This window comes from Monodon monoceros, unplaced genomic scaffold (assembly GCF_005190385.1).
Source record: "Monodon monoceros isolate NGI ecotype Baffin Bay Population unplaced genomic scaffold, NGI_Narwhal_1 Super_Scaffold_10, whole genome shotgun sequence".
NCBI classification, from domain to species: Eukaryota; Metazoa; Chordata; class Mammalia; order Artiodactyla; family Monodontidae; genus Monodon; species Monodon monoceros.
This window is the reverse complement of record NW_021703766.1, coordinates 48,617,935-48,627,480: the sequence shown is the minus strand read 5'-3', so window position 1 is coordinate 48,627,480 and position 9,546 is coordinate 48,617,935. Positions and strand designations below refer to the sequence as shown.

General features: G+C 47.3%; 1 non-coding gene across 1 annotated transcript; it reads left to right on the top strand.

Moving 5' to 3' along the window:
- The first annotated feature begins 3,233 nt into the window (after positions 1–3,233).
- Positions 3,234–3,337, top strand: LOC114890100. The gene has a single exon (XR_003792237.1). It is a non-coding gene; the product is annotated as a U6 spliceosomal RNA (small nuclear RNA).
- The last annotated feature ends 6,209 nt before the right edge of the window (positions 3,338–9,546 follow it).

Below are 9,546 nucleotides of genomic sequence, written 5' to 3'. Positions count from 1 at the left end.
CAACAGTATAGGAGGGTTCCCTTTTCTCCACACCCTCTCCAGCATTTATTATTTGTAGACTTTTTGATGATGGTTGTCTCTTGTGTTGATTGTCATTAGGAGAATCATAAGGTAGAAGAAAGGCAAAGGCTCTACAAGCCTGGGGTTCGAGCTGGCCTCACAACCTGGTGAGTTTACAGTTCCAGACTGGCATCTATCTAGACAAACTTTGCTGTGGGTCACCCATAAAAAAACCAAACCAGATGAAACTCTCTTTCATCTCCTCTGGTGTCCTGAGAGCTTGGCTTTGTAACCAGTGAGAACTCTCTCTGGTTTGCCCAGCTGGGGGGCGCGGCTTGCATCAAGTGTCCGGCCAGCAGGGTGTAGGAACCCCAGATGCGAAGTGGCAAGCAGTATTTTCTTTCTCTGATGGTGCCAGCTCTCAGGGGAGTTCATTTTAATTAGGAGTCCGAGTCCATCAGGGGCTGTGTTGCTCTAACCTTATTGCCTTGTCGTGGTGGGAAAATCCCATCCCAGTCTTGTCTGCTTGTAGTCACAGATTACCAGGTCTGTGACTGGAAGTGTCTCATTTCTGTGGGAGACTGGAGACATGAGTTTTCATAAATATTTTTTACCACCCGTGGCAATAAGGATCTTTGCCTCCTTAAGGGCTATCTTTGGGAGTGGTCTTTTGGATCATGGGAGGTATGTCTTCTGCAACCAGTTTGGGTGATGCCTCTTGGATCCATGGTGAACATTTATTCTAAGCCAGGAAAATTACCTCTGGGTCTTGCCATAAAAAGGCTTATTGGATTGAGTCACTATTAGAATGGATACACCTTTGAAGATCCTACCCATCAATGGTGAGATAAGGGATCCTTTGATTTGGAAAAACATTTACATTTCTAAAAGATTTTAGAGGGGACTTCCCTGGTGGTCCGGTGGTAAAGAATCTGCCTTCCAATGCAGGGGACGTGGGTTCGATCCCTGGTCGGGGAACTAAGATCCTGCATGCCCCAGGGCAACTTAGGCTGGGTACCACAACTACTGAGCCTGCACGCCTCAATGAGAGAGCCAGCGTGCCGCAAACTACAGAGCCCATGCGTGCCCTGGAGCCCATGCGCCACAACTAGAGAAGAGAAAACCCGCAGGCCACAACTAGAGAGAAGCCCGCGTGCAACAAAGAGCCCACGTGCCGCAACTAAGACCCGAAGCAGCCAAACAAAAAAGAAAAAAAATATTTTAGAGACCTCTCATCCTAAATAAGTGTCCTATTGTTACCAAGATCAAACTGATAGAGGGACACAAAAGAGCATTCTGGCTAATCTTAGGGACTCCTTTAACAAGAGTAAAAAACAGAAATCAGACTTAGAACAAAAATGAAAATCCACAGCCCCCATAAATTCCCCCTTTCCACCCTCCTATATGCCCCTTTATAACCAACTCCCTGTCCCTGACCCTCCAGAAGATCTTTGGATCTCTGGGTCCCTGCCCAAATCCCCCTCCCCAAATCTAATCTCACCTCCTCAGCAAATTCCTTTAATTCCTAAAACTCCTCCAACCTCCCCAGAAAAATCTCTCAAACACCCAGCTGCGAGCATTAAGTTCCCTTTCCCTGCAAGAATTCCAGAAAGCACTCTGGCAGGATCCTCCAGGCCTGGGGGATATAGGTTATTTATGTAAATACTGATGCTGAGGAAGAAAACCTGGCAGAGGCTTCAGGATCTGTCTTGCCATCTCTGGCCATCAGGAGTACTTCCCAGGGCTCTATAATCAAAACCCATCAGCTTCAGGCTTTCCCAGGCAAAGGGCTTGGTGAATGTATCCTGGACCCCCAACACAAAGAGTTCACGTGCCCTGGACACCAGCAGATCTTTTAAACTACAAAGCCCCTTTACTCTCACTTTCAGAAGGTCCTGCCAAATGTTGAGAGGAGCTAGAAAGATTACTGGCCATTTATAACCCTGCTCACAGGGGCAGCTTGTAAGGGGTGTTCTTTCCACCGGTGATTATACTATAGCTATACGCCAAGACCTCCTGGAGAAAACTCCCCACACCGGGGAAACTGGTGGCCGATCCTTCCCAGGCCCTCCTGCAAATGACCAGGAAATGATGCAGGTAGAGGCTGACAGGAATGATGCTGAAGGCCTTTCCTCCAAAGGTGAACTGGATCCAGGTTGAATTATGCGCTCAGAAAGAAGACGAACATCCCCAGATCTCTGTGGACGGTGTTACGCAGACTTTTCAAAGACACACTGCATCAAACCCAAAAGCCCCTGAACACAGAAATCTTTTGATTTCTGCTTTAGTTGGAAATCTTCTCCCTGATATAAAGAGGCAAATCCAAAATCGTGCAGTTGGGGTGGACAATCTCTCAATGTTATTACAGAGACTGCAAAATAGCCTTCAGGAAAGCAGGAGGAAAAAGCAATTAAAATGAACAGTCCCTACCTTTGTCCCAAGACAACTGCACATTCTGTAAAAAGCCAGGCATTGGGAAATCAGTTGTCCTGAACTTCAAATAAAGGAAAGCTTAAAAAGCAATCATCCAGGGGACTTCCCTGGGACTAACCCTGGCTCAGTGGTTAAGAATTCGCCTGCCAACACAGGGGACACAGGTTCGAGCCCTGGTCCAGGAAGATCCCACATGCTGCGGAGCAACTAAGCCCATGTGCCACAACTACTGAGACTGTGCTCTACAGCCTGCGAGCCACAGCTACTGAAGCCCGCACGCCTAGAGCCCACGCTCCGCAACAAGAGAAGCCACCGCAATGAGAAGCCCGCACACCACAACGAAGAGTAGCTCCCACTCGCCTCAACTAGAGAAAGCCTGCACACAGCAACGAAGACCTAACACAGCCAAAAGAACAACAAAAAAAAGCAATCATCCCAGAACACCGAGCCCTCAGAGGGTCCGTTCTCCCCCTTCTGGGGGCAATTCCCCATCAAGGACAAGGTCAGTCTATCCTCAGTCACACCCCAGCACCCAACATTTAACTTAAGATAGGGGATCAGGGGACTTCTCTGGTGGTCCAGTGGGTGAGACTCCATGCTCCCAATGCAAGGGGCCCGGGTTCGATCCCTGGCTGGGGAACTAGATTCTGCATGCATGCCACAACTAAGAAGCCTGCATGCCATAACTAAAGATCCCGTGTGCTGCAACTAAAACCCAGCGCAGCCTAAATAAATAAATGAATATTTTTTAAAAAGATAGAGGATCGGGAATTGGATTTCTTTTTTAAAAATTTATTTATGTGCTCACTTCGGCAGCACATATACTAAAATTGGAACGATGCAGAGACTAGCATGGCCCCTGCACAAGGATGACACACAAATTTGTGAAGTGTTCCATATTCTTTCACTTTGTTATAAAGCAGAAACACAGCATTGTAAAGCAATTATACTCCAATAAAGATGTTTAAAATTTTTTATTTATTTTTAGTATTTGTACAAGGGGGTAAATCCGTAAACTCTTGCCACCCCTCTCCACCTGAGTCCCTAATCCAGCCGCTATCCTCACATCAGCCCCCGCTGCCGCAGCCTGGTTTACAGTGATTGACCTCTGCTCAGCTTTCTTTCCCCCGCTGTTGACTCCTCACTCACAATTTCTCTCTGCAATTATGTTTCAAGGGAGACGATTAACATGGACTCATGTACCTCAGCGATGTTGGGTGTCTTCCTCTATTATCCTCCCAAGTCCTCACAGTTGACTTCGCTTTGTAGCCGTTACCCCGGGCCCCATCCTTGCTCAAGACATGGGTGGTCTCTTACTCTGTAACTAGACGAGCATGGTGACCAGACAGACCCTCTCGTTCTCCTTAGGGCACTCACTAGACAAGACCAGAAAGCTTTCAGATCTACGTTTCAGTGGGTGCTAACCACTGCCACCTACTCAGGACAGGAGCTATTGCAGGGGACTCACAAAACTCACCCCAAAACGCCTTAAATCCCGTCTGTCCATCCCTCTCCCCGAATCAAAAAAGCAGCCGTGTAAATCCCTGACACACCTGGCTACTGCCGCCAACGGATTCCTATTTTTGCTGCCCTTGTTCAAGCTTTACTTGCCCTCCTTCCAGATGCTACTTGGAGCCTACGTCCTGGCCCTCGGAAGCATGAACCTCCTCTGAAACTGTTTTCTTGTAACTGAAGCATAGCTGATTTACAATGTTGTGTTAGTTTCGAGTGTACAGAAGAGTGATTCAGTTATACATATACTTACATATCTATTCTTTTTCAGATTCTTTTCCCTTGTAGGTTATTACAAAATCCCTGTGCCATACCATAGGTCTTTGTTGGCTGTCTATTTTATACATACTAGTGTGTTTATGTTAATTTCTAAACTCCTAATTTATCCACCCCCCCTTTCCCTTTGGTAACCATAAGTTTGTTTTCTATGTCTGTGGGTCTCTCTCTCTTTTGTATGTAAGTTCATTTGTATTATTTTTTTAGATTCCACATATAAGTGATATCGTATATTTGTCTTTCTCTGTCTGACTTACTTCACTCAGTATGACAATCTCTAGGTCCATCCATGTTGCTGCAAATGGCATTATTTCGTTCTTTTTTATGGCTGAGTAATATTCCATTGCATATACATGTACCACATCTTCTTTATCTATTCCTCTGTCGATGGACATTTAGGTTGCTTCCATATCTTGGCTATTGTAAATAGTGCTGCAGTGAACATCGGTCCCCTGAAACTTTAAAATGGTCATTGTCTACACCCCCAGCTCTTGGCTGACCTCATTTTGACAAAGCTTTTCACCTCTATTGCTATGAAGATGGTGGAATTGCTGTAGGTATTTTAGGACAACTTTTGGTTTCTCAGATAAGTCCTGTAGCGTATTTCCCAGGTCAGTTAGACCCTGTGGCATCTGGCACGGCCCCCTGAGCCACCACCCTCACACGGGGCTCCCCAGTCCCCTCTGCTCCCCCTGCTGTTCCTATGACATGGCCCCTGTCTACACAGTGGCCCTAGGAACCCACCCCACCATCATCTTCCATCGCTGTAACACTTTAAACCCGTTTGCGCTACTGCCCCTCCCTGGCGATGGAGAGCCCCACGCCATCCACCCGATTGCCCTGCAACTAGAGAAACGGTCTCAAAGCCATGAGAGCACCTCTTAGACACCCCCTCAGACAACCCGGACTTCTATTTTGCGATGGCTCCTGTAGATGAAATTCCCGGGGATACCTAATCACCAGTCATGCCCGAATTTCCCCACATGAAATGCTGGAGGTATATGCTTTGCCCACTGTAAAATCAGCCCAAGCAGCCCAGCTCATAGCTCTTCCTAGAGCTTGCAAACAGGCAGTACATACGCCGACTCCAGTTATGCTTTAGGAGTCTGCTGCGCTGCTGGCGCATGTGGAAATCCCACGGATTCTTATTAACCTCTGCTGGTACCCCCACTGCCAACGGGGATATCACTGCTGCCCTATTACGGTCTAATTGACCTCCCTGCTAAAATCACTGCTGTCCTCCGTGGAGCCCACACCGTGGAGACTGACACTCCATCTCCAGGGATGAACAGAGGCCATAAGTGTGCTAAACGCGCCACCCCCCGCACCCCTTCTCCACCCAATGTCTAAACCTGCCTTTATCCCCGACCGATATTATCTGTTAGTCAGGTAAGTGCCCCACAAACTGAAAAAGACAAATGGCTACAAAAGGGTGCCAAACGGTATGTCCTGAGGATGTAACGTAGGGCATGGTGACCGTAGTTCATAATACCGCATCGCATATTTGAAAACGGCGGAGAGAGTAGATCTTACAACTCTTTATCACAAGGAAAAAAACTGTTTAAACTATGTATGGTGACGAATGTTAACTAGACTCATTGTGATCATTTCACAATATATACAAATATCGAATCACTATGTTGTGTACGTGAAACTAATATAATGTTGTATGTCGGGACTTCCCTGGCGGTCCAGTGGTTAAGACTCCGCGCTTCCCCTGCAGGGGGCCCGGGTTCGATCCCTGGTTGGGGAACTAAGATCCCACAGGCCAAGATGCAGCCAAAAAGAAAAAAGTCAATTACACCTCAATTTTTAAAAAAATGAACCAAACATTCACTAGCGGATTATACATTGGGCCAAATGGACTTCCAGTGCCCCCCCCACCCTTTCTTTTTCTTTTTTTATTGAGCTATGATTTGACCTGCTGGCTGCCTTATCTCCCGTTAGGTGGAACCTGAGTGCAGATGGGCGGCAACAAAGCAAGTAAAGGACAATGGGTTCCACCCCAGCATCCATAAAATTTCTAAGCAAAGTTATTTCCTGATGTGCTGTTTGGGACTCTCAGCAGGTCTCTGGAGAACAGCTTATCTCAGGAAATCCTCCAAGGTCCACAGTGACCCTTGCACTGTCCCACACACGTTCCATACATTGACCTCCGGCTTCAGGCTTATTTCCGCTGTTTGCTGATTGCATGTTTACTGGAGGGGCTGGAGGTTATCCAACTAGATGTGCTGATGCTATGACGGTGGAAAAGAAGTGAAGAACTGAGATTATCCCTCAGTTTGGTATTCCTCTGTGGCTGGAATCAGACTAAGGAACGGTGGAAATAAATACCCAAATAAATTTACAGCAGAAACAAGCTGCTTGCTTTGCACAAACTCTGGGATGCTCCCTAAAATGTCATACCTTGTCCCTCATGAATTACTTAGCTAGATCTTCTGGGTAACTTGCTGCAGCTTCTCCATCAGCACTTGCTGCTTCGCTTTGCACTTTTATGTTACGGAGGCGGCTTCTTTCCTTAAACCTCAGGCACCAACCTCTGCTGGCTTCAGACTTCTCTCCTGCAGCTTCCTCACCTCTCTCGGCCTTCACAGAATTCAAGAGAGTTAGGGCCTTGCTCTGGAGGAGGCTTTCGCTGAAGGGAATGTTGTGGCTGGCTTGATCTTCTATCCAGACCACTCACACTTTCTCTGTCTCAGCAATGAGGCTGTTTGGCTTTCTTATCATTCGCGTGTTCACTGGAGTAGGACTTTTCATTTCCTTCAAGAACTTTTCCTTTGCAATCGCAACTTGGCTAAACTGTTCGGCAAGAGAGGCCAAGCTTTCGGCCTATCTTGGCTTTCAACGTGCCTCCATTAAGCTTAATCCTTTCTAGATTTTTTTTCCTTTTTTTTTTGGCCTCACCACGTGGCTTGTGGGATCTTAGTTCCCTGACCAGGGATTGAACCCCTGCCCGTTGCAGTGGAAGCACGGAGTTCTAACCACTGGACCGCCAGGGAAGTCCCCTCTAGCTTCTGATTTTAAGTGAGAGACACGTGACTCTTCCTTTCATTTGAACACTTAGAGGTTCCTGTAAGGTTAGTAATTGGCCTAATTTCGATCTTGTTGTGTCTCAGGGAACAGGGAGGCCCGAGGAGAGGGAGAAAGACAGAGGAAGGGCCGGTCGGTGAAGCAGTCAGAACACACACAGTATTTATCAATTAAGTTCGCCGTCTTATAGACGGGTGCCGCTCCTGGCACCCCAAAAATAATTACAATAGTGACATCAAGGATCGCTGAGCACAGATCATCATAGCAAATAGAGCATTAATGAAAAAGTTTGAAATATTGCAAGAATTACTGACCCAGAGACACGAAGCGAGCAAATGCTGTTAGAAAAATGGTGCCAACAGACCTACTCCACGCAGGGTTGCCACAAACCTTCAGTTTGTAAAAATGCAGCACCTGTGAAGTGCAGTAGAGCAAAGTGCAGTAAAAGAGGCCTACCTGTGTACTTGGAGCATGTTGTTGACAGGCCGCCACCGATCAACATGCCTTGTCCTCCTTCTGACTAGGAGATCCAGTGTGTGTCAAGGTTTTAGAAGAAAGCACTACTATCACCTCGCTGGGAAGGATCTTGCGAGTATTGCTGACCACCTGCACTGCCATCACAATAAAAGAGAGATCCTGCTGGATTCCCAGGAAACATGCCAAACTAGACCCAGGTCAGCACTCCCAGGACACTCGCAAGCCCATTCCTACAGACGATGACCTCCAACGAAAAAGTTCCGGAGCCAATCCCCCGGCTCCTGCAGCTGACAATGCCCAGAAGGAGACAGCTACTTCCCAAGATCACAGATCAAGAGCTTCATCTTCACTTTTTTGGTTTTTCTTTCCTCTTCCTTTGAACCCCCCCTCCCAGGACAGCAGGAAAATAAAACAAAACTCCTTTGACAATTTAAACGAAAGTTTCTCCTTTTCTCCCATTTATTGAAAGGCTGATGGGAAGTGGCTTGCCTCCATCGGTCCTATTCTGTCTCTGTTCATGCATCATGGCTCTCTTTCAAACTGTGTCTTACTCCTATCCACTCCGACTGCTTTTTCCATAGGTCAAGGACAAACTAGCAGCCCCGTGCACCCATCTTCCAAATCGTGGCCATGTTAATGAATCAATCTGATTGCTGGTTATGTCATAATCTAGTCAAGAGGGACTTTCCTGGTGGACCAGTGGTTAAGCCTTTGTGCTTCCACTGCAGGGGGCATGGGTTGGATCCTGGTCAGGGAACTAAGATTCTGCATGCCGTGCAGCGTGGCCAAAAAAAAAAAAAAAATCTAGTCAAGGAAAGGAACCTGACCCAGTTTTCATTCTGCCAATATGATCACCTGATGAACTAACTACGGAAGATGGATGAACGAAAGGATATGGTATCCATGACCCCAAAACACCCCAACTCCATCTCCCTCTCTGGTGAGTTCATTGGGCTCGGAAATCCCTCTATGGCAGCTCAAGGTCTATCTCTTGCTCGGGTAAAAACATTGGAAAAGGGACTTCCCTGCTGGTGCGGTGGTTGAGAATTCACCTGCCAATGCAGGGGACGCGGGTTCGATCCCTGGTCTGGGAAGATTCCCACATGCCGCGGAGCAACTAAGCCCGTGTGCCACAACTACGGAGCCTGCACTCTAGAGCCCGCGAGCCACAACTGCTGAGTCTGTGTGCCACAACTACTGAAGCCCACATGCCTAGAGCCCATGCTCTGTAACAAAAGAAGCCACTGCAATGAGAAGCCCACGCACCACAACAGAGAATAGCCCCTGCTCGCTACAACTGGAGAAAAGCCCGCGCGCAGCAATGAAAACCCGATGCAGCCAAAAATAAATTTAAAAATTAAAAAAAAATCATTGGAAAGGAACTTGTCCCTTTGCTGTGTAAACAGGCATGATGCTAGACCAGAGGTGACCTATTAAGGTAATATGGCAACCAAACCCTGTGGTTTGATTCTAGAGGCAACGTCCTCAAACCACTCACAGAGGGCATAAGTGTTTCTAGCACTAATGCTAGTGACAAAAACTGTGAGATCACCAAAGGTTTCTGTTGGTTCACAGGCCACCCATGAACGACCTGGAGGAGCCCAGCTGTTCCCATGATCAGGCTGCCTGGCACCACCAGTTATCTATGGGGAAACCCCAAATCTGGACTCACTTGGTCAGGTGACAAAGCCAAGCCTTACAGCTGCCAAAGCTGGACCGCTGGCCTCCCAGATCAGATATTTTGCAACCTGTCCTGCTCTTAAAACCATGAAGCCTAGGGTTTAAAAACCCATAACAGAAACTGGTGACTAACAGAAA